Raw genomic sequence first — 20059 nt, 5'->3', positions numbered from 1 at the left:
TTCAGGCGATGGTTTCTGATTTTCTAACGGAGCAGTAAATGACATCCTTAGTGAAGGAATTGTGATGTCACTGAGGGAAAAGAACAGTCATTCCTGTATTTATTTCCTGTACTTTTGTTGAAGGGTAACTTTGACATTTTTCCACCTGTACCCTATTTCCCCATGAGTTTGTGTCTATGTGTTAAAACATTTTTTTAAATTGATCCCATATGGAGCGAGATTGCTACATTTGGCTGACATTATGGAACATTATGGAATAAAAGGGCAGATATTTCATGTTACTGTTGGTGGGGACACTAAAAACTTCTCACAGCACATTTTTAGAAATAAAAAAGGTCTGAAAAAGGTAGTCAGCGGACCAAACTACTGTGAGGCATATGAGGGGGAGGACATAATCTCTCAAAACGTAAAAACACATTGGTTAACAACAAAGTCATACAATGACTATATCAAGAATCAAGCAAAGGTGACCTAAGGTGTCTCACCATTGATTTAAGCAAAGTAGTTTTGGTGCCTAACCCTAATTAAACTGCAACCTACACTACATTAACAATATTTCTGTCAGAAAGCCTTTCTTTAGTTGCCAATGAATGTATCCTGAATTCTACCACGACTCAACGGTATTTCTCTTAATGACGCAATTGAGTTGAGGTAACGTTAGTCATGTTGATCTTGAATGTAACTGATGGCACAAGCAGGGCTGCTTCACGTGGGTTGGATTTTTTTTTCTGACTTCTACAAGAAGAAGATACTTTATTGTCACATACATGCTGCGAAATTCTCTGCATTTAACCCATCCTACAAGGGAGCAGTGGGCAGCCGCTGTGCAGTGCCTGGGGACCAACTCCAGATGTTTATCAGTGTTTGGTAGCACTGACTAGAGAACCTAACATGTTTTGATGGTGGGGGAAACCGGACCACCTGGAGGAAACCCAGGACTGTTTCCACTGCACAAATTAGTTCAGGGAAGCTTCCACCTATGGACACATAAATGACCTGGAGGAGTAGGCAGTATCCGTGACTGGCTACATCAGTGAGTGCACAGATGTCATCACCATCACCACCAGCGTAGTTCGAAGCCAAGAACGACACGCCCACCAGGGAGACTGCACCCCCTGAGGCGACCAGGTATACTGTCTGCAGAACCTAGGAAGAGAGAACCCTCCACCTTGCCCTGTCGTGTGTAACAAGAACACCCATGTGCATGCGGTTTATTGATTTCAGTTCAGCATTTAACACAATCACCCCCCCCCCCCCCCCCCCCCCCCCAACTTGGTGGGTTCATCAGCTACGATGAAGTCAAGAAAACAACCTGTCTCTCCACTTGACTTTAGGAAGGCCCACGCTGCACCCCACCCTCTTCTCATCAAAAGATCCACGCAACTGCACCTCCCTTATCAAGAAGGCTCACCAGTGTCTCCACCGCCTCTGCTGTCTAAAAGAGTCAGCCTCCACCCAACCATCGTGGACCTTCTACAGAGGAAGCATTGAGAGCTTCCTCACCAGCTTCCTCACTGTCTGGTATGGGAACTGCAAGTTAACCAGACCGTAAGTCCCTATACGGGATAGTGAAGTCAGCAGAGTCGATCATTGGGAGCTCTCTCCCCTCCATCCATGGCATGTATGCTAAACCCTGCACAAACAGGACTCCAGGATCATAAAATACCCTTCCCCCAGACTCTTCACCCTGCTGACGTCCGGAAAAAACTATTGGAGCATCTGGGCAAGATCCTCCAGACTGAGCAACAACAGTTTCTTCCCCCCTCAACACCCTGCTGCCCCCAAGCTCAACTTAACTATAAGATCCCTCCCCCCACACACACCTCTACATTCTAACCCCCTTTTTTGTGTCTTGCAGTCCAGGAGAAACACTATTTCGTTCCTCATTATTTATCAAATTTTCAGTAAGTACACAAGAGATTTTTTTTTAAAACTTACAAACACAATGACTACATTACACACGATATCTCGAGTCACTGAGAAGCTTAGACTAAGCGTGAGACAGAAAGAATATGCACTAATAAGCATGCAGAGAGGGCAAGCGAGCGATTCACTCTCTACGAGCGAAAGGACGGTGAGTGAGAGAAAGTGTGTGTGTCCATTGCTAATGGATGTTTCTGCTTTGCGTGTGGTTGAATGCAGCTCAGTGTTTTCTCTCCCTTTTAGAAGCGCACTAATCCTGTTATCCAGCAACTGGTGTGTGTGTGTCTGGGTTTGAGAGGTTGCATGTTATAATGGGGTTGCTAAACTTTCCAATCTTCCTTCTTATTTTGTTACCTCTGTCACTTTTCTTCTCCGCACTTCTTTTACTTCATCTGGCCTTTCTCGTCCTGTCTTCCATCAGCCATCTCCCTCCATTCTTGTCATCTTTTACCCTCTCATGTCTTTTCCTCTCATCCCCTCCCTGCTCTCCGCCTCTATTCCCTTACTTCCTTCTCTCCTCTCTGTCCTCTTCTTTAATCTCTTCTCCTATCCTCACTACATTGTGTATTTTCTTTGCCGTAAACACATTTTTCATTCTTGGCGCCGAAGTAGACCCAGACAAAGCCAAGTAGAGGAGCCCCTCTGAATCACAGCCCAGACTATTTTCAGTCCATGTGGTGATACCTTTACAATTTGGAAGTGGTATTATTTTTAGTAAAAACACAAGTCTCCATCTGAAGGATTTATTTATTATTGAGGCTTCGACCATTTTCTTCACTTACTTCAGGAGTGTTCCTTGAATCACGTGTAATTTACTAGATAGTGTCATAGTGCAGCACCTAATTCACCCGTCATATTTCAACTTATTTGCAACAAGCAATAATTCTGTAATCAGCACGATGTGATGTCCATACAGAAATTATAAACATGCACATTCACAATATCACACAAGTATTCACAATTGTGGCTGCCTACTGAAACCAGGCTTCAACTGAATATCATGCTGTTTGGAAATCTATCTTTGACTGATCTCAAAAAACTATTTACTAGAAAAGCCTACAAGGTAAAATTTCTATACAAGTTTCAATAAAAAGTTCTATACAAAGCATCTTCAGATTGGAACCTTTTACCAAAAAGTTTCAAAGAGCAAGTGAAATATATTTTATTTAAAATGGTGTAATGTAAACACCTGACTTCTCTCTCTTTATTTGCCATGTATCATTCGCAGCCTTCTTTAACACTGTTATTTGTTATTATTTGTTTTGCTTTATTTTTTATTCTCTATGTATTTTTTTTCTTATTAACTTTTATGGTATAGATTTTGTCACATGTATGTTTGTATTAATGCAAACCAAAAAGACTAGCAACCGCATCAGAAGAAGCTACTGTAACAATGAAAAATGAACAATAAATGGACAAAAGGGAATCCAGCAACATGCACTGCCAGATTATCTTTGTCATTGTAAAGAAAACTGAGTTGGAGGCAGACTATGAGAATAAGGCAGGTGTTTTCTTAAACATAGTTGGGCTGACTTGACTTTAGAATTAACTCATTTTTAAAATTGTTACAATGGTAAAAAGAATAGCAATGTCTGTTGGACCATCTAACATTTGATCCATAACAAAAAAATTCAATGAGAGCTGGCAGGAATGCTGAGAAATTTGGGCTCCATCAACATCCTCTTCGATCTCTTTGCCTCTGCCATTAACTAACCCTAAAAGTTAATGACAAGCCTCAGCATTGAGGCTGCTGAGCCCGGTTATATTCCAGCACAAGCTAACGCCAGCGCCACTCTCCACCGACAGCAGCATAATGTTGCTTGACACTTTGGTGGCAGGCCAAGAAAGCTGGACAGCAACCTGACACAAGATCACTTACAGTAACATTAACAAAGTTTTATGGTGTGAAACCTCTGGCTGAGTCGACAACATTGCTAACACAGGCAAACATCTAGATAGCAAGTTATTACGGACTAGTCTAACAGCAAGAAGACCATCTGCATCTGTCCTGCCTCCTTTCAGCTTTCTTAGCTCACACCAACGGGTGAAAGTCCGTCTGATATTTATTCTTGTCTGGTGTCTTGCTCGGCCGTTCTGTTTTTTTCTCTTACTAAGAATAATAAATCGTATTTGTAACACACTTTATATTTTAACAAATCCCAAAGTGCTACAGATTGAAAGCAGGGAAGTGCTAAAAAGAACGCATTAAAGATTCTACAATTTTTGCTCCTTCTTATAGCTTGCTTGCTCTATGTTCATGTTGGTGCCGTCAAGAATTACGCTGTCGTGTCATGATAAATGTTACATAGCACAGTAGCGCAGGTGGAGTGGCAATAACAGAGATGCCATTCACCCTCTAAATATTACAATTACAGTGTGCCAGTGTGTTACATTTTGCAAAGCACATTTTTTGTCCTTGTTGATTTTTACAACCCCATGGCCCTCTACTATCTAGTGTTTTGCATCACAGTTTTAGCCCTAGAGGGTTGTATAAATAACAAGATTGCCAGTACTGTATTATCACTCTTGCGGGCTGTAATTAACATTGAACCCTCAAAGGCCAGTAGTGGTGCTTTGGGCTTTGTAGCAACAGGAGGGTTGCTATGACCTTACTTGGCATATACTGTATTACTCAATATATGATAGCATACCTCTGATCTGAATAAGACTGTCTGATGAGACAAACCCCCTCACATCCCCCCAATGCTCCTCATCATCATTCTCCATCACCATCCTTCTCCTCAATTCCTTTGTCACCTCTGTCTCATTAATGACCGGCCAATTAAGCTGCTCACCGCATTGTTAGTGGGGTGTTCAAAAACACACAAGGGTCAACGGCACTTGAAAAACATTGCACACTAATGGTAATTATAGTTTTGGAAAAGTCAAAGAGGTTGCGCATACGGTAGGTTTAAATGCCAGCATGGGGTAAAAAATTTTAAATGGACCTTGTCAACACATTTGCCTGTTATGTTTTCTTTGTCTGCCTTCCCCCTCTCCTCTTCTTTCTCTTTTTTTCACCCATCCTTTCCTCTGTGTTCTGGGGCTGCTGATTAAGTAGGGGTTGCTGGTAATGAGCCATGAGGACTAATTGGGAATGTCAGAAAAGAGGGAGACAGTGGGAGACATAGTGCTTTGGTATTTTCAAGTGCAATAAGTCAAACATGAAGAGAAGAGATGGAAAGATGAAGTTACAGGAATCCGTCAAAAATCAGAGAAATCATTATCTTGAAATAAGAGAACAAAGTAACTTTTAATTATTTAGTATTTTTATCTTCATATTTTAAATCATTGGCTAATTAAGGCCAGCTTATGATTTTGAAGGAACACTGAATGTTTCCTGCTCATGTAGTGAGATTCTTGCATTATTTTTTTTTTTGGGAACGTGATGTAATTTTCTTTATTATAAATAATATAATTGTGTTTATGACTACTGTTCTTGCACAAAAAATAAAATCACAGTTTAACAGACTAGACCACGCTGCTAAACCATTGCATGATATTGTAATGCACTAAAATTGTAAGTCACCCTGTTGAGCGAAGCAGAAATACATGATTTTTATTATTTAAAATAATAACAACAGTATTTCAAGTTGATTACACTACAGCTGTTTACACATTTAAAGAGTCAAGCAGACTCAGACTTTGACTGTTATTTTGAATCTGAGGTAGAGTGATTTAAAAAAAACAGGCATGTCGACAGCGCACACTCGCTTGTCCTCTAACACACACACACACACACACACACACACACACACACACAAATGCAAACAAACAGACTAAGTGAGCAAAGTGTGGAACGTAAAAGCCATAAAGCCATGATCCCTTGTTGTTTCTCCTACCCTTCTGTCTTTCTGCTTCTGTGTTTTTTTATATCACTCATTACAGTGTTGGCACCGCTCCAGAGACGATCATTAAATGAAGGTGCAGGATATATTTCTTTATTTATTCTTAAAAACTGAAAACACACATACACATTATTTAATCAGCTGCGTTGTTTTTCTATTAAGGCTGCATTATTTTCAACCTATGCCCTTAAAATTTCCCTTCACATTAAATTGACTGTCTTAATCAAACAATCAATTAAATCATGAAAAATAGCTTTTAAAGTTGTTTTTCTGTCTTCTCTGATATCATCTGAAGAAAAACCATCAACAAGAAAATGTTCAATGTTTTTTTATGCGAAAGGAACACTTTTATTACTTTAGTATTTTAATATTTTCTTTATTTAAAACAAAGATAAGATAAGTTAACTGTGATCAGTTGAGGGTGGCTAGTGTTAATCCTATACCTACATGATTTCTCCTAATACGCCCTGTGCAAAATCTAGAATTCTTAGATTTTTATATTAATGCTAAAATCATACCAGACTTCTTGCCTCCTCTTAGAAAGCTGATTAGCCCGGTACGGGCTTCAATTAAGCCTTCTCTCAAAAGTCCTCAGGCCTCTACAGTGATTTATGTGTGTGTGTTCGTGTGAGTAAAAGCGTTTGTGTGGAAGTCTCTTTGTCATCCACTTTGCCTTTTAGATTGCATAGCTTCATTACAGACATTAGTGCATTAACAAACAAAATCCTCTCAGCGCGCACATTAAAAACATCTCATTCCCACCTCGACGCACAATCAAGGCCATAAAACAATACGTTACAGCCCTGACTAATTACCAATGTGAAAACTTTCATAATTGAATAGCGCCCCTTACCCAATCCCACCTGGCCAGGGTGTATTAAAAGAGGCTGGTCGCAATTTGAGTTTGTCAAAGCAAACAAATTAGATAGTTTGCATGGAGCGATTTGTCTGAAGTCAGGTAATAAGGTGGGAATCACAACCACTTTGTTGTTTGGGTGTTTGCTAAACGAAATTCATTAGCTGGGAGAAAACTCTGCGGAGAGCATCACTAAATTATACTGAACCCCAGTTATGAACAAATAAATATACATCAAGCACGTACAGTAAAGATTAAGCTTTATGAACAACCAAAAAATTATTGTAATTACGTTGTCAGATGTGCTGTTAACAATGTTTGCAGTGATTTTACTATGGTATATCTGCATGTCTGTCATGCCTATTTTATCAGCAGGTGTTTTCTTTCAGTGTATGGAATACTGCCAGCTCATGTGTGCCTGTTACTTTAAGACAGTGATGCATTAGGATGACTACTAGGCTAACAGGTTTCTACCTGTCTATAGGGTGTCTGCCACTGTTAGGCCAGCTGTGGCTCAGCAGCTGCGGATCGTCCCCTGATCACCGGGTCGGCGGCTTATTCCCCACTTCCTCCAGTCCACATGCTGAAGTGTCCTTGTACAAGACCCCGAACCCCAAATTGCTTCTGATGGCTGGCCAGCACCCTGCGTTGTAGCTTGCTGCCAACAGTGTGGCAAAAGGTCTTTTTAAGCACTTTGAATGAAATCGCTTTATAAATGTAGCCATAGCAAGAGAGAGTGGGTGAATTAAACGAGACTGAATAACAAGAATGGAGGAATGTCTGTGACAGGAGCGAAATTAAAGAACTAAAAAAGAAAAAGGCCATTACAGCAGTATTAACCACTGGTTAATACTGCTGTAATGGCTTATTTCATTTTTCGGCCACTAGCAGCTGACAGACATACTGCCCTGACATATTACAAGTGTGTTCTTTTATATGTTTTATTAATATATAGAAGATGCCTACGTATACAGCCAGGAAACATAGAGACATGTTCTGAGTTTGTTTCCATTTGATTAAGTGATCCAATATTCACTCTCCTTTTAGCTCAGAAGTTTTGCTGTTATTTCCTATGGGGAATATGTGACTCTTTAGCTGCTAAATGTATGACTTTCTTCACCAGCTAGACACTTTAGTTAAAGAGTTGGGAGATAATTCTTTGTAAGCATGTAACTGCAAGTGATCCCTTTGACATTAGCTGTAGGCCAGTCATTTGATTCAGCGCTACTGTAATAAAATTACTAGTGGTGCTAACGCTAGTTCGGCATGAATGTATTTAAAAGAGCAGCAAATATTTTTTATTTTTTTTGTGTGTTTTATTTACCAGTATGTAACTCAATTTAAAATATGATTGTATTTTTATTCACCACATTTGCGTGACTGTACAAAATATGTGAAATATGGCATATTTCTCTTCCATGTTTTATTAAGTGTTTATCTGTAAACAGTCAAGCTAAATGTCACTTAATTGAAACACAGAGAGTGCCAGAGAAAGACATGCAAATACAAATAAAGCAAAAAGAGACTGTGACATTCACTTGACATTTACTATGGCTTTATACAATGAACTACAATTTCATTAGAAAAACAACAACAGCCGTTTATCACTGGGGAAGTCTCCTTTTAGGATTTTTATTGATTATGAAAGTACTCTTAATGACTAGAAAATGCAACTTCTCCTAGTTTTGTCAGCAGTCCTTATGCATATTTCAACTAGACCGCAGCCATCATTTAGAGCACAAATCTGTGGGCTGATGAGAGACAGGGGGAGGGAGAAGTCAGTTACTGAGTGTTCATTTAAAACCTGACTCATACCAAAGCAGACACCTGAGTCTGGACCTGGTCTCAACCTTAAAAGACTTTCTCCTGTCTGAACTGGAGTGGCCTTGAAACTGGCTTTGACAGCTCTTAAAAATCCTGCTTGTTACGACTCTGACTTCACAGCCAAGCCTGAAAAATAAGCTTTTAAATTATGCCACAGTGGACTAGTTCACAGAAGACTAACAGGCTGCAACAGAATAACAATAATTGTGCTTAAAGTTGCAACAAGTGGAGAGAGCATCTGTTTTCTAAAATCACTTTAGCTGATGTAGTAGTTTCATATAGTCATACCTTAAAAAAATAGCAAATTGATGAAAATGGATTTGAGAGTGGGCCTGCGACAGCCTGTAAGGTATAAAAAAAAATGTGTATAGCTTTACAATTAAGGGGAAAAAAGGCTGTAGCTCTCTCCAATCACATTGCAGTTCTGTCTGCAATCTTCCATTGAGCAGTTAACATGGAACTTTTCCATAATGCAGATGAGTGGAAGCCAAAAGACAGAAAACTGAACCCATTAATCTAAATGTCTGAAAGGGGCAAAAGAGAAAAGGCAATGACATAAAGAGAGCAGGTTGATGCAACAAAGAAAGAAAGAAAGAACGAAAGGGCCATGAAGAGCAAAGGAAGTAAAAGGTAAAAAAAGACATATATGACACACAAAAAATACAAAAATAAGGTGAAGCAGCATTCAAACGGGGAAAAGGGGGATGTGAAAGGAATAATCAAACACAGGGGTAAAATATTAAAACAAAGGGGATGGACAAAGGAGGAAGAGAGGGTCTTTGATGAGGATCAGAGGGTTGAAAGAAAAAGAGGGGGTAGAGAAGAGTAAGACAGCAAGAGAAAGAAAAAAAGAAAGAAAATTGCATGGAAATAAGATAGAAAAAAGAGTGATAGAAACAATAAAAGCAAACTGGAGAAAAGGAAAGACATAGTTGGAGAGGAAAGAGCAGGAAAGGTGTGAAGGGAGAGGAGACATCCAAAGAGAAACAGAGGAGATGAACAAAGAGGAAGTTATTATGGCTCAGCGGGAGCCAGATGAAAGAGCTGTGATGGCTGAGGCAGATGGAGCTCCTCTCCCAAATGAACAAGTCAGCCTGATGAGGAATGCAAAGTGAGATATAATCTCCTAGCAGGCTGCCATTGTACAAATCACACTGTGGCTGGACTTATTCGTTCCTCTGAAGTACCTTGTCAAGCAAATTCTCAACACATCCTCAACAAAATGGGTCATTCATCAGTCTCTCCAACGCGACACACATGACTATTCCTAAAACGATCCGTATGGGGGTTTTCTGGTCTGCCACATGTATGGTTAAAACCACTAAGGTAAGTTTAGGGAGGAGTAAGGGCTGGGGTTAGGGTTGTTGTGTAGCTGTAGGTCAAGATGAGAAAAAATTCAGCCTTCATGTTTAAAAGAAATGATGGACTGTTGATGGGAGACGTTGCATGAAGCAAGTCTGTGGTCGATGTTAAACACATAACACCAAGTATGTTGCTTTTGACCAAACGGTCGATGCCGATGTTTTCTATCTCCTATGCTACGAATGTTTAAAGTTCCCAAAAAAGGCAGTATAGTATTTAGTTTTTGTACAGGAAGTAAGTCATTCTTTTTTGTACCTTTACATCGAAGGAGTCCAGACTTTTTGCGGAAGGTTCCCAACATGCCCAAGAGGATATTTTTTCTGTTTTTAAGAACCCTTTAACAGCAAAAAAAAAAAAGGCCAGTAAGAAAAGAAAAAATTGCGGCTGCAGGAGAACAAAGCCACACGCTACCTAAATGCCTGTCTGAAGAGATGGGTTTTTAGCTTCTTCTTAAAGGAGTCCACAAAGTCCAAAGACCTGTTGTTATTGGGAGGCTAAACCGAGGCTATTTCTTAGGTGAGAGAAACATGATTGACTCAACGTCCTAATGTGAAAGTCGAAGCTCATGGATTGGTCAAAAATAACACCGAGATTACGCAGACTAGACAGAGAAGATGGGGATAAGGCACCAAGGTTCCGCTTGATCACGCACAAGTGAAGGAAAACACACCAGAATCTTAGTGTCCTCGTGCAGAAGGACACAACAAGTAAACAGGGAATCAGCTTGAATTGTACTTTTGGTACAGTACATAAATCCCTAATATTTGAGCAGTGGACAGAAAGAAGGCTCTGTGGTTTGACTCTTAACTGAAATGTTTTTCTTTAGATTTCTATCTTTACCTCTTTCTTAGGGTGTGCATATGTGATAAACATCATGTAGAAAAAAAGGCAGAACAAAATACAGGAAATATAGGTTGTATAGAATGAGCATCGGCGGCGGCCTCCATCCAGTTACAGTTTTTCCACTGCCAAACAGACTCCACAAGAGTATTTTACGAGTTGTTAAAAACTACTGTTCACCCATGGGATATTTTAATTTGGTTGCTATGGTGTCATTACTAGTAGTAATAAAACTAATCCAAATTATAATCATAGTAATATGTCGTACTCTTTCAGTAAAATTGCTTCATTTCAATCAGTTTTGCTACCCACAAATGTATGAGTCTCCATCCTGCAAGCTTTACACTAAATACTGGTAATGTATTTCGATTTTGTGGCGTATGAGAACGGTTCCTTCACTTCTCAGTATTCCAGCCATATAAAACCAGTATAAATATATTAAACTGAAAGAGAATAGAACTTCATGGGGAATAAAGTACGATTGTTTTGACACTAGTATTAGTGAAAAATCTAATTTGTGAAAATCACATTTGTAGTTAATATCACAATACTTTATATTTATGATACATATATTTGTTTTTATCTAAATTTGTGTCAAATGAGTGGCGATTTGAGAGAAACACTAGCTTCCCCTTAAGGTTGAATATTTGTTATGTATTTAAATTCTGCAGAGCAAATCGATGAATGGTGAGGGACATTGTCATAATGCTGTATGAACGTGGGAGATAAACCAACACACAAATCAATATGTTTCAGCATCAAAGAAACCCTTTTACTTTCAGTAGATGATGTAAGTAATCTTTTGTTCAAAAACAGGGTTGGATGGGAAGACCAAAAGGGGAAGGGAGGATGCTGCTATTTCTCCCCCACAACAGACATGCATTTAGCATTAGTGCATCTAGAATTTAAGATTTAGAACTGAATAACATCCCGTGATATGACAGTGATAATAGATGGAAACATTTAGCATTTCACTGTTTTATATCGGTGAGTTCTGCCAGTTTTATCATCATCCCCACAGAGCCAATCAGCCCAAGGGTAGCATTTCAAAACAAAAAGCCTCCCAAAAGTATAATGAATTACTGTATGCCGGATATGCCTGTATAAACAATACTAACATTAGTTTCAGCAAAATTTGTGAAGGGAGATCTCAGATCTTCAGGGAAATTTCCACATTTGATGCACATATCCACACACAGACACAAAAATATATTTATGTGTAGGATAAGCAGTACTGCTAGGTAGTGCCAGGCAACCTGTTCAAGACTCAAAGGAATCTTTCATACTTACAGGCTAAAGATACCAGTTTCAAGTTACATTAAAAAGCAACATTTAAGTATAATGTTAGTTTTTAACCAACTGAACGTGAAACTGAAAACCTCAATGGCATAACCGTATAGATAACCTGTAGCAACTTTAGTTTTTTGGACAGTCTAAACCTTACTGATATTAATAACACAGCCAGGACTTCTCAAGCTTATTATTTGTAATAATGACTAGTCTTTTAGGTTAGCTCAGACTGAACATCCTGTTTTAACTAATAAAAGCTAACAAACTCTGACTTCCTGAACTTTATTAAAAGAAGTTCATAGTTATAATAGCGGACTGAAGAACTAAAAAAAAAAGCTGGAACACTCACCACCTCCAAACTTTCAGTCTTCTTTAAACACCTGTATGTGCGTTCTTGTTTTTCTAACAGTTTGTTGGTGACAAACCAACAGGAAATATAATTTAATAACAATGTTCTCTTGGCTAAAGTAAATGACAAGCCCAAAATCAAAATTACCTCAATGTTTCAGCCAATAAACAACACCGTTTTCTCGACAGACACAATAACAAATATTTGACCAAATGTCTGGGCAGTGGGCTTGAAACTCCTCATAAGCCTTGAAGTCATTACTTATTCAGGAAGTTTATTGGTGTGTTAATAATTGATTACCTAATTAAGGGGGGAAGTTGGGGAGATATGGGGCTGAATGCCTCTTTACCAGTGGGCTTTTGGTAAGTGCATGGTTTGGTGGAGCACGACAGAGAGGCGCCGATGAGAGTAACTTCTGACCAGTGCGTGAAATTCCTTTCCGTATAAATTGACCAGGGCAAGGGACACACTAAAGAGGAAAAGATGCACAGTGGTACCAACTAACAGTTATGTGCACCTATAATCACGTGAGGCTTTACACTTTTAAAATCGGTGTTTATCTCAGATTCATTAACACCTTTGTAAAATTTGTCTTTGTGGAGAGCTACCTGTACTGCCTTCAACTTTGTTTTCTTTGCCAGGTGTTGCAGTTAATTTTGAAATGTTTGTGTGAAGTCCTGTTTGTTTTAGTTTCACTGTTCTCAGGGCAGGAAAGCATTGGCAACAGCATGAAGAAGTCATGAAATCTATTTGTCAGTTCATTAGGGGGAAAAAACCCACTTATTGTATGTTTTTTAATCTGAATGTTTTTAAGAAAGAACAACCCTGACCAAACCCCACATATGTATTTCCAAAATTAATTAAGCCACAATGAAACTTAATGTTTCCTGACACTTTTGTTGTTGACAGAATAACAAAAAAAGATAGAAGTAGGATCGGTGCAATCGGCTCCATTGTAGTCCAAAAATAATTAAATCACATCCATGAGCCCCACTGTAGTTTATTTCAGCTCAATCCCACATACACTGTTCTGCTGCAGGAAAGACTCAATAGAATCTCAAATGTGTATAAATCCACTGAAAACTGTTCCCAGAAATGAAAAATCTCAGCAAGCCATTTCTTACCTTCAGCCTGAACAGAACCAGCCCTAATCTATAATACCTAATATCAATAAGTGTATTTCTAAAGCTTGAAGGTATACACTGCAGAGCCTGCTTCTTCAAATTCAGTTTCAGGCACAGTAATCACAATTATTTATCTGCATTTTTTTTAAATATTGAATTAACTGAGACTGTAAAAATATTGTTTATATAAAGATATACTCTATATCAAAATCTATAAATATAAATACTTACTGTAGTAGCCACTGTGATCTGTCATGTCTGGTGTTCATTATACAAGCATCACATTTTCATCTGTCAGGATTGTCATTTGTTCTTCTCCCCATTTCTCTCTCTTGTTTGATTGGTCACTTAAAGGATAAATCTGGTTATGACATTTTATATTTTCTCATTATAAACAAATCCCATGTAAAGACCAAACCAAGAGTGAAAATGATTTTGTGTGCATCCATAGCCTTAGTGCCGTAGAGCTCCACTGTTGTCCAAAGCCCATTAAACACAAGTTTCACTGGGTGTTGTGTTCCTTCACAAACCTTTTTTAAAAACATAACCACATATTTGTCAAACCTTTTTCCACCTTAAGTAGGAACATATGTGCTTGAAGCTGAGTGTTATACATTTTTATTTTTGGTCTTTTCATGGGATTTATTGACAACAACCAAAAATAGAAAATGACACCACTGTTCATCATCCTTTACATTGTAAACAAGTCATCATTTACAGTTATTTGCAAAAATACAGGAAGATAGAACAAGTACCTCAATAAAATAAAATGTGTTTCCAGACTGAATATGTGGCCTGGGAGGATTATGCACATTGAGAAATCTTGCCTCTAAGTACAAATTATGTAATGGTCAGAAATGATTTGGTCTTATTTTGAGAATATTAGACAAAGGATTAGAGAACAGGCCTTTAATACACAGCTAGTAAAACTGACAGATGAAGGATGTAGGTGGATTGGGGGAGGGCATAGATTTCCAGCGCTATTATTAAAGAGAAGGTTATGAACAAAATGTTTTTTTAAAAATATATGTAATGCGTCAGGGAAGCTGAACCCAGTTATTATTCATTCTTAAAATGTTTTTTTCATCATATACTGTTCCTGACAATATAGGGTTTGTCAATTATTACACCATGAAGCACAAAAATCTGTATTTGCTTTCTGAATATGTTGAGACAAAGTTTGAGTGGTGTTCCAAACAGTGATGGTTCTACCATCACCCTTTCTCTCACTCTCTCAGCAGGACTCGTTTTTTTTTAGAGTGCTTATTTCACTGTCAGAGCCAACGGATTCTCCTAGAGAGGCCTCTTAAGAAAGCTGTCTAATGCCAACCATTCATCATCTTGTTGGAAAACACATGCCAAGCCAGCAGATAAAAGTGGCATTCATCATTCCATTTATCGTACATGAACATAAATATCAGCCATTTGGGCCACACATTTTACTCTGCACGGCTTACAGTAGAAGCAATTCTTGAACGGGAGGCTCCAGTGAGACTGAGATCAGTGTTTTGCATTGTGCTTTACCCTGGGGTGTCTTAAAGATTCTTATTTTCTCTTTTTTGATGTGTGTATTTACGGATTTTAGTACATGCACACCGAATATAGTGTCATTAAACAATAATAATATGGTTAGATTTAAAATGTGGAAACATTACACATACCAGAGGCCCTGAAACTAGAAGTTAACATAGAATTGAAAAGATGTTTTAATAAGACATCATCATTTCATTTCCCTCCATTTCTGCCTTCCAATTCCACTTGTTGTGAAAATAACAGATTTAAATGTTAATATAAACAGTTTAAAACAAAAAGAAGGAAAATAAAAATGAGTCTTGGCAGAATGTCTTGTCTTGCATCTATAATAAAGTCAAATAATAAAAAGATGCACCAACATATAAGACGGAGTATACTTTGTTACTGAAGACATTACATTTTATATTTGCAGCCTTTCTAGCTCATTCTTTCCTCAAATATCCAGATGCACAGAGCTAAAAGAGAAGTAGGCCATCTCCCAGCCAGAGGCAGCTGGATGCAGTATTTAAAAAGCGTTACTGTACAGTACAGTACAGTAATGGGCATGCTGGGATCACTGTATTTAAGATCCCAGTGAGGGGCCCCGAGGGCTAAACTTTTTGTTATCAACAACAGAATGCAAAATACCAGGCTTTGATCAGGGCTCATTACATTTGCGCTCTATATGTTGATTTAGATTGTCCAAAATCTAAATTACAGTACGAGCCCTCAGCATGTATGGAGAGAATTGTGCATTCTGCCAATGAAGGGAAACATTCCCAAAGTGCATCTACAAATATAAAAATAATTGTTCAACTGTTCATAAAAGAGGTATGAGCTCCAGGTAGTGTTTTTCCACATATTTAAATGTAATTTTGTTTGCATTTATGCTAAGTAACATGTATTATAAATATACCTCAAATGTTACAACAACTCTACATAGTAGATAAGTGTATAGCAAATCACCATACATTTGACACAAACAAAGACACGGATGGGAAAAAGTCCTGCCTAGTCATCATCCAACTGTGGCAATTTTAGGTTATCTGTAGTGTGCTTTGTTTTTTTTGTACAATATCTGAAGGCTATAATACCACATTTTAAACTTGTATGTTAAATAAATATGTTTGTAGTTCATTCAACATATTTAGGTCTGACTATTTTCTTACCAAAAATGTTTCAAATACACTTCAAGTAGAGTTCTCCACATTTGTTTATTATTTTCCAAAGCGCCAAAGCTTTCAAACTGAAGTGGACGACATGGAATTTAAGGTAGACATCTGGGACATGGCGGGCATTAAAAGTCCTACACAAACATTTAGTGAATATAGACTATTTACAAAGACTCTATCTGTTAAGAGCTATTGACAGGCTGACATTTGATCATTACAAAAAGGCCAATATCAGCTTCATGTCAGTCTAACCCTATTGTAAATTGTCTCTGCTCACCTTTTCAATTAAGATTTAGACACCAACTATTTGATGTACAAATTATAATTCAGAACATTTGTGTAAAAAATGAGCAGAGGAGGGAAAGACTCTTGGGAAAATTGTTTAGATAGTTTCAGTTTTTGGAAACTCTTGAACTCTTGATCCAAACCAAAGATTATAATGATGATATCATAATGCTTGAATGTTATAACACTTAATTCATCATGTTCTTTTTAAGTTCAGTGTGGACGGATCTGATGTTATTATTAAATAAAAAGGTCAATACTGTGCTGATTGATTGGGAAATGTGTGTATTAGTATAGCCCTGACCAATTAGGCATGACAATACATTGATTGCTTGATTTTATCCAGCAAAATTAATGTATGTATTAATAAAGAAAACAACAAATAGGAATGGAACAGTGCACCACAGTAGAACATGGACGGCTTATAGTCATTATCCACAGATATCCAGAGATACACAAACGTGAGACAGTCTTAAATGAACCAATCAACAGAAACTGAATAGGTTAATTATCCAATATGTTTGATTAATCATTATGATTAGAAAACCAAATTAGTGACGGGGAGGCATGATGAAAAATCTGAGCTTTTCAGTGTGAGCAGCAACAGATCAATCAATACTCATTGTATAGGTTAATAGTTGCACTAATTGCCCAGAAGCGGCTGATGGATGATGTTCAGGAACATGGCAACGATGACAACATGACAGGAACATCTTGTGATCTCGACAGAGATATATGGAATAGAGGGGAAAATGTATTTGACGTGTACTTAGATTTTTCAATTTGGCCCATGTCCCATCAGCTAATACGGAGGAGACGGGGTTTACGACTTAGCCAGCCTACTGGGGGGCGAATGAGATGTTTCGTATTCACTGTCATGTCGTCCATCTTTATATACAGTCTTTGGTCAGCGCTCACCACAACCCAAAACTTCAAGATCTGTGCCGCTACATAAAGTAAGGCTGCCTCAGCTGTGGGAAAATGACAAGAACCTGGTTAAGCAGAATGATTCTGCATAAACCAGCAATTAAAATGAGTTCTTTCTTAAATTAAATTAGAAAATGCTTCTACGGCATGTGTGATTCTACTGTGAGCTGGGGACAAGACACTGAATGAACACCGGCATGAACAACAGACTTAAACTTTTCAAAGCACAAAGTGGGATGGAATTAAAATCATCGACCAGGAGGAGCCAGTGAATGGCAGAAATAAAGATCTGAGAACATTAATTTCCGACAGTAAAGAGCACGTTTAAAATGAGACAGGGGATAGAACCTCCCTCATGACCACTTGGCGTGAGCAAGATCATTTGCTGAAGAACACTTCAAGGTGGGGTTGGTGTTAGATTACTTTGTTAGACATCAGATTTGTCAAGATGTTTCATTCTCTGAGGGTTGGACTGACTGACATTGCCATTCCCTCAAAGGCTAAAAGGCAGCAAAAAGATTATTCAAAATACAAAAGGTCTGTTGATGGTTTTGATTTGCAACATTTTACAGAAAAAGCTGACCTGTAGTATAAACTGTAGAACCAGTTACACAAGTACTTTAAAGACCTCATCAAACAATACATTTTCTGGAGAAAAAAGTGCATGCAGATAGATGGTTTGATAGACTGATTGATAGATGGTTGTGATTTTTTTTTAAATGAACGCCCAGCTTACTGAGTGACAGGTCAGGGAGAGATGAGAGATGATAATGATTTTTTAATGATGGTTGTGAAAGGCACCCCATTTGCTTCTCATGTAAAGTGCTTTGAGAGAGAGAAAGAGTTATGTAGAGAGAGAAAGCAAGCTCAAGAAGACACGAGTCTGACAAGCACAATTGGCGCAGCCCTTATATTCAGCAGATCAGCATAACCTTACAAGGCCTTTCCCCTTCGGTCCTTTCACTTCTTGAGTATACTATTGTGTGATATAACAACTTGAAAAAAAGGTTATGCTACATACTACTTACATTTTTGTTATAAAGTTGGAGTCAAAAGTACAGCAGTGTGCTCCAATGTCAAAAATGATTTTTTAAAAAGTCAGTTTCAGTTTTACAGACTGTTTCTCAGCAGGTCTCCTATTCCACCTTACAAAAAGGAGGGAAGAAATACAATAAGGGTGTTTACAGAGAGCAAAAAAGAATATAAATGAGCAGAAAAGAGTGGGTAAAGAGAGGATGAGAATTTCATAGTTAATTAGTTGTGATCACATTAGATGTTATTATTAGCAATAAACAAATTCATGTATCTTAGAAAAGGATCTGTTTTTATAAGTTTCCAACATTATAAATGTAATTAGTACTGTAAGGAGGGTATAGGTTGATGTTGAATTGACTGTCCATGGATGAAAATAGTGGAATTACTATTTTGATTGAAGTTACACAGCAGAAAAATATATTTCACACGGGATAAAATAAGCCGTGCTCTGCCTACATTTAGAGCTAATGACTGACCTGAACAGAAAGGAAGTGTACATTCAATATATCATGAATTCACATCTTGCTGAATGAGGTTAACAATAGAAACAAATCAGTCATGCTTGTGGTCCATTGAAATAATGATACTTAGAAGGCTTTCAGCTTCCTAAAGTTGGTTATTATTACTCATCACATTAGTGAAATATTGACTAAAATACATTTTGATAAATCCTAACACTGGGGATTAGATTATAATGATTTCATCTAATGAAATAATGGTACCTCACCAGAAATATATCAGTTAAAGATCACCCACTTTTTTTCTAGACAGTGGGGAAACTAGAAAGAGCTGCAGTGTCATAAATCATGACAACACGCCAATGGAAAAAATATAAACAAAATAAATTAATTATTCAAGCAGCCTAGTCATCTGTTGCAGATGCAGTGGCATTATGACCTAAAACAAACAACATATGGAAGGAGACTGCAAAGCAGCTGAACAGAGTTACATTCTAGCAGATAAGGGTGTGAATAGTTTGAGAAAGTGGCCCGATTAAAAACTGCATCACAGCGTGCGCATGGTGCCAGTGTGGGGGAGTTGTTTCAGACAGGGGGCAGTGACATGTGCAGCAATGAAACTGGTCATTGGACAGATTGTTTCTCCTCAAACCACTTGCTTCCTTCTGAATCCAGATTTTTTTGGGAGCTTTGCATTTTGTTTGCGCTTCAGTCTTTAGAACAGCGGATCAGCGGTCACAACACACGCAGCCCAATTTACAGTTGGTTTCATAAATAGAAGTGAGAATTGACGATGGCTAAATTACAAAACCACTACAAATTGCTCTGATTGAGCAAGATGTTCTTTGGACGCAAAAACAACTTACTGAAACAAAGTTGCTAAAATACTAATAACTGTGTGAAGTTCCATCTATTAAAGAGAAGTTACAGTTTCATGCAACTGCTGTCTTATTTTTAGATTTTTCGGCCTTTATTCCTATCAGTAATGATTAGAGGTACTCAGCTAAGATCTGGGTATGCAGCTGCACTGCTGAGTCAAATGGGATAGAAACACGAGTAATCAGACAAATGACCCACCGCAGTCTAAAGACCTACTTTCTGGTTTACATTTGACCTACCATACTTACCATTATTACTACATAATACATAATACAATAATACATATTATATAATTACCATAGAACATGTTTACAAGAACGGATTGTTAATGATATTTTGGTGCACTACTTTCACTCCAAATAACTGTTATAATAA

At 38.0% G+C, this 20059-nt stretch overlaps 1 protein-coding gene across 1 annotated transcript in view; it reads right to left on the bottom strand.

The window, feature by feature from the left end:
- The window catches only part of tenm3 (teneurin transmembrane protein 3), an 824111-nt gene that overhangs the window by 540777 nt on the left and 263275 nt on the right, over positions 1 to 20059 (bottom strand). The window lies entirely within an intron of this gene.

This window comes from Micropterus salmoides, unplaced genomic scaffold (assembly GCF_014851395.1).
Source record: "Micropterus salmoides isolate LMB-PRFRI ecotype aquatic unplaced genomic scaffold, ASM1485139v1 Ms_hic_scaffold_12, whole genome shotgun sequence".
NCBI lineage: Eukaryota > Metazoa > Chordata > Actinopteri > Centrarchiformes > Centrarchidae > Micropterus > Micropterus salmoides.
Note: the sequence above shows the minus strand (reverse complement) of the source record. Positions and strands in the feature narration are given on the sequence as shown.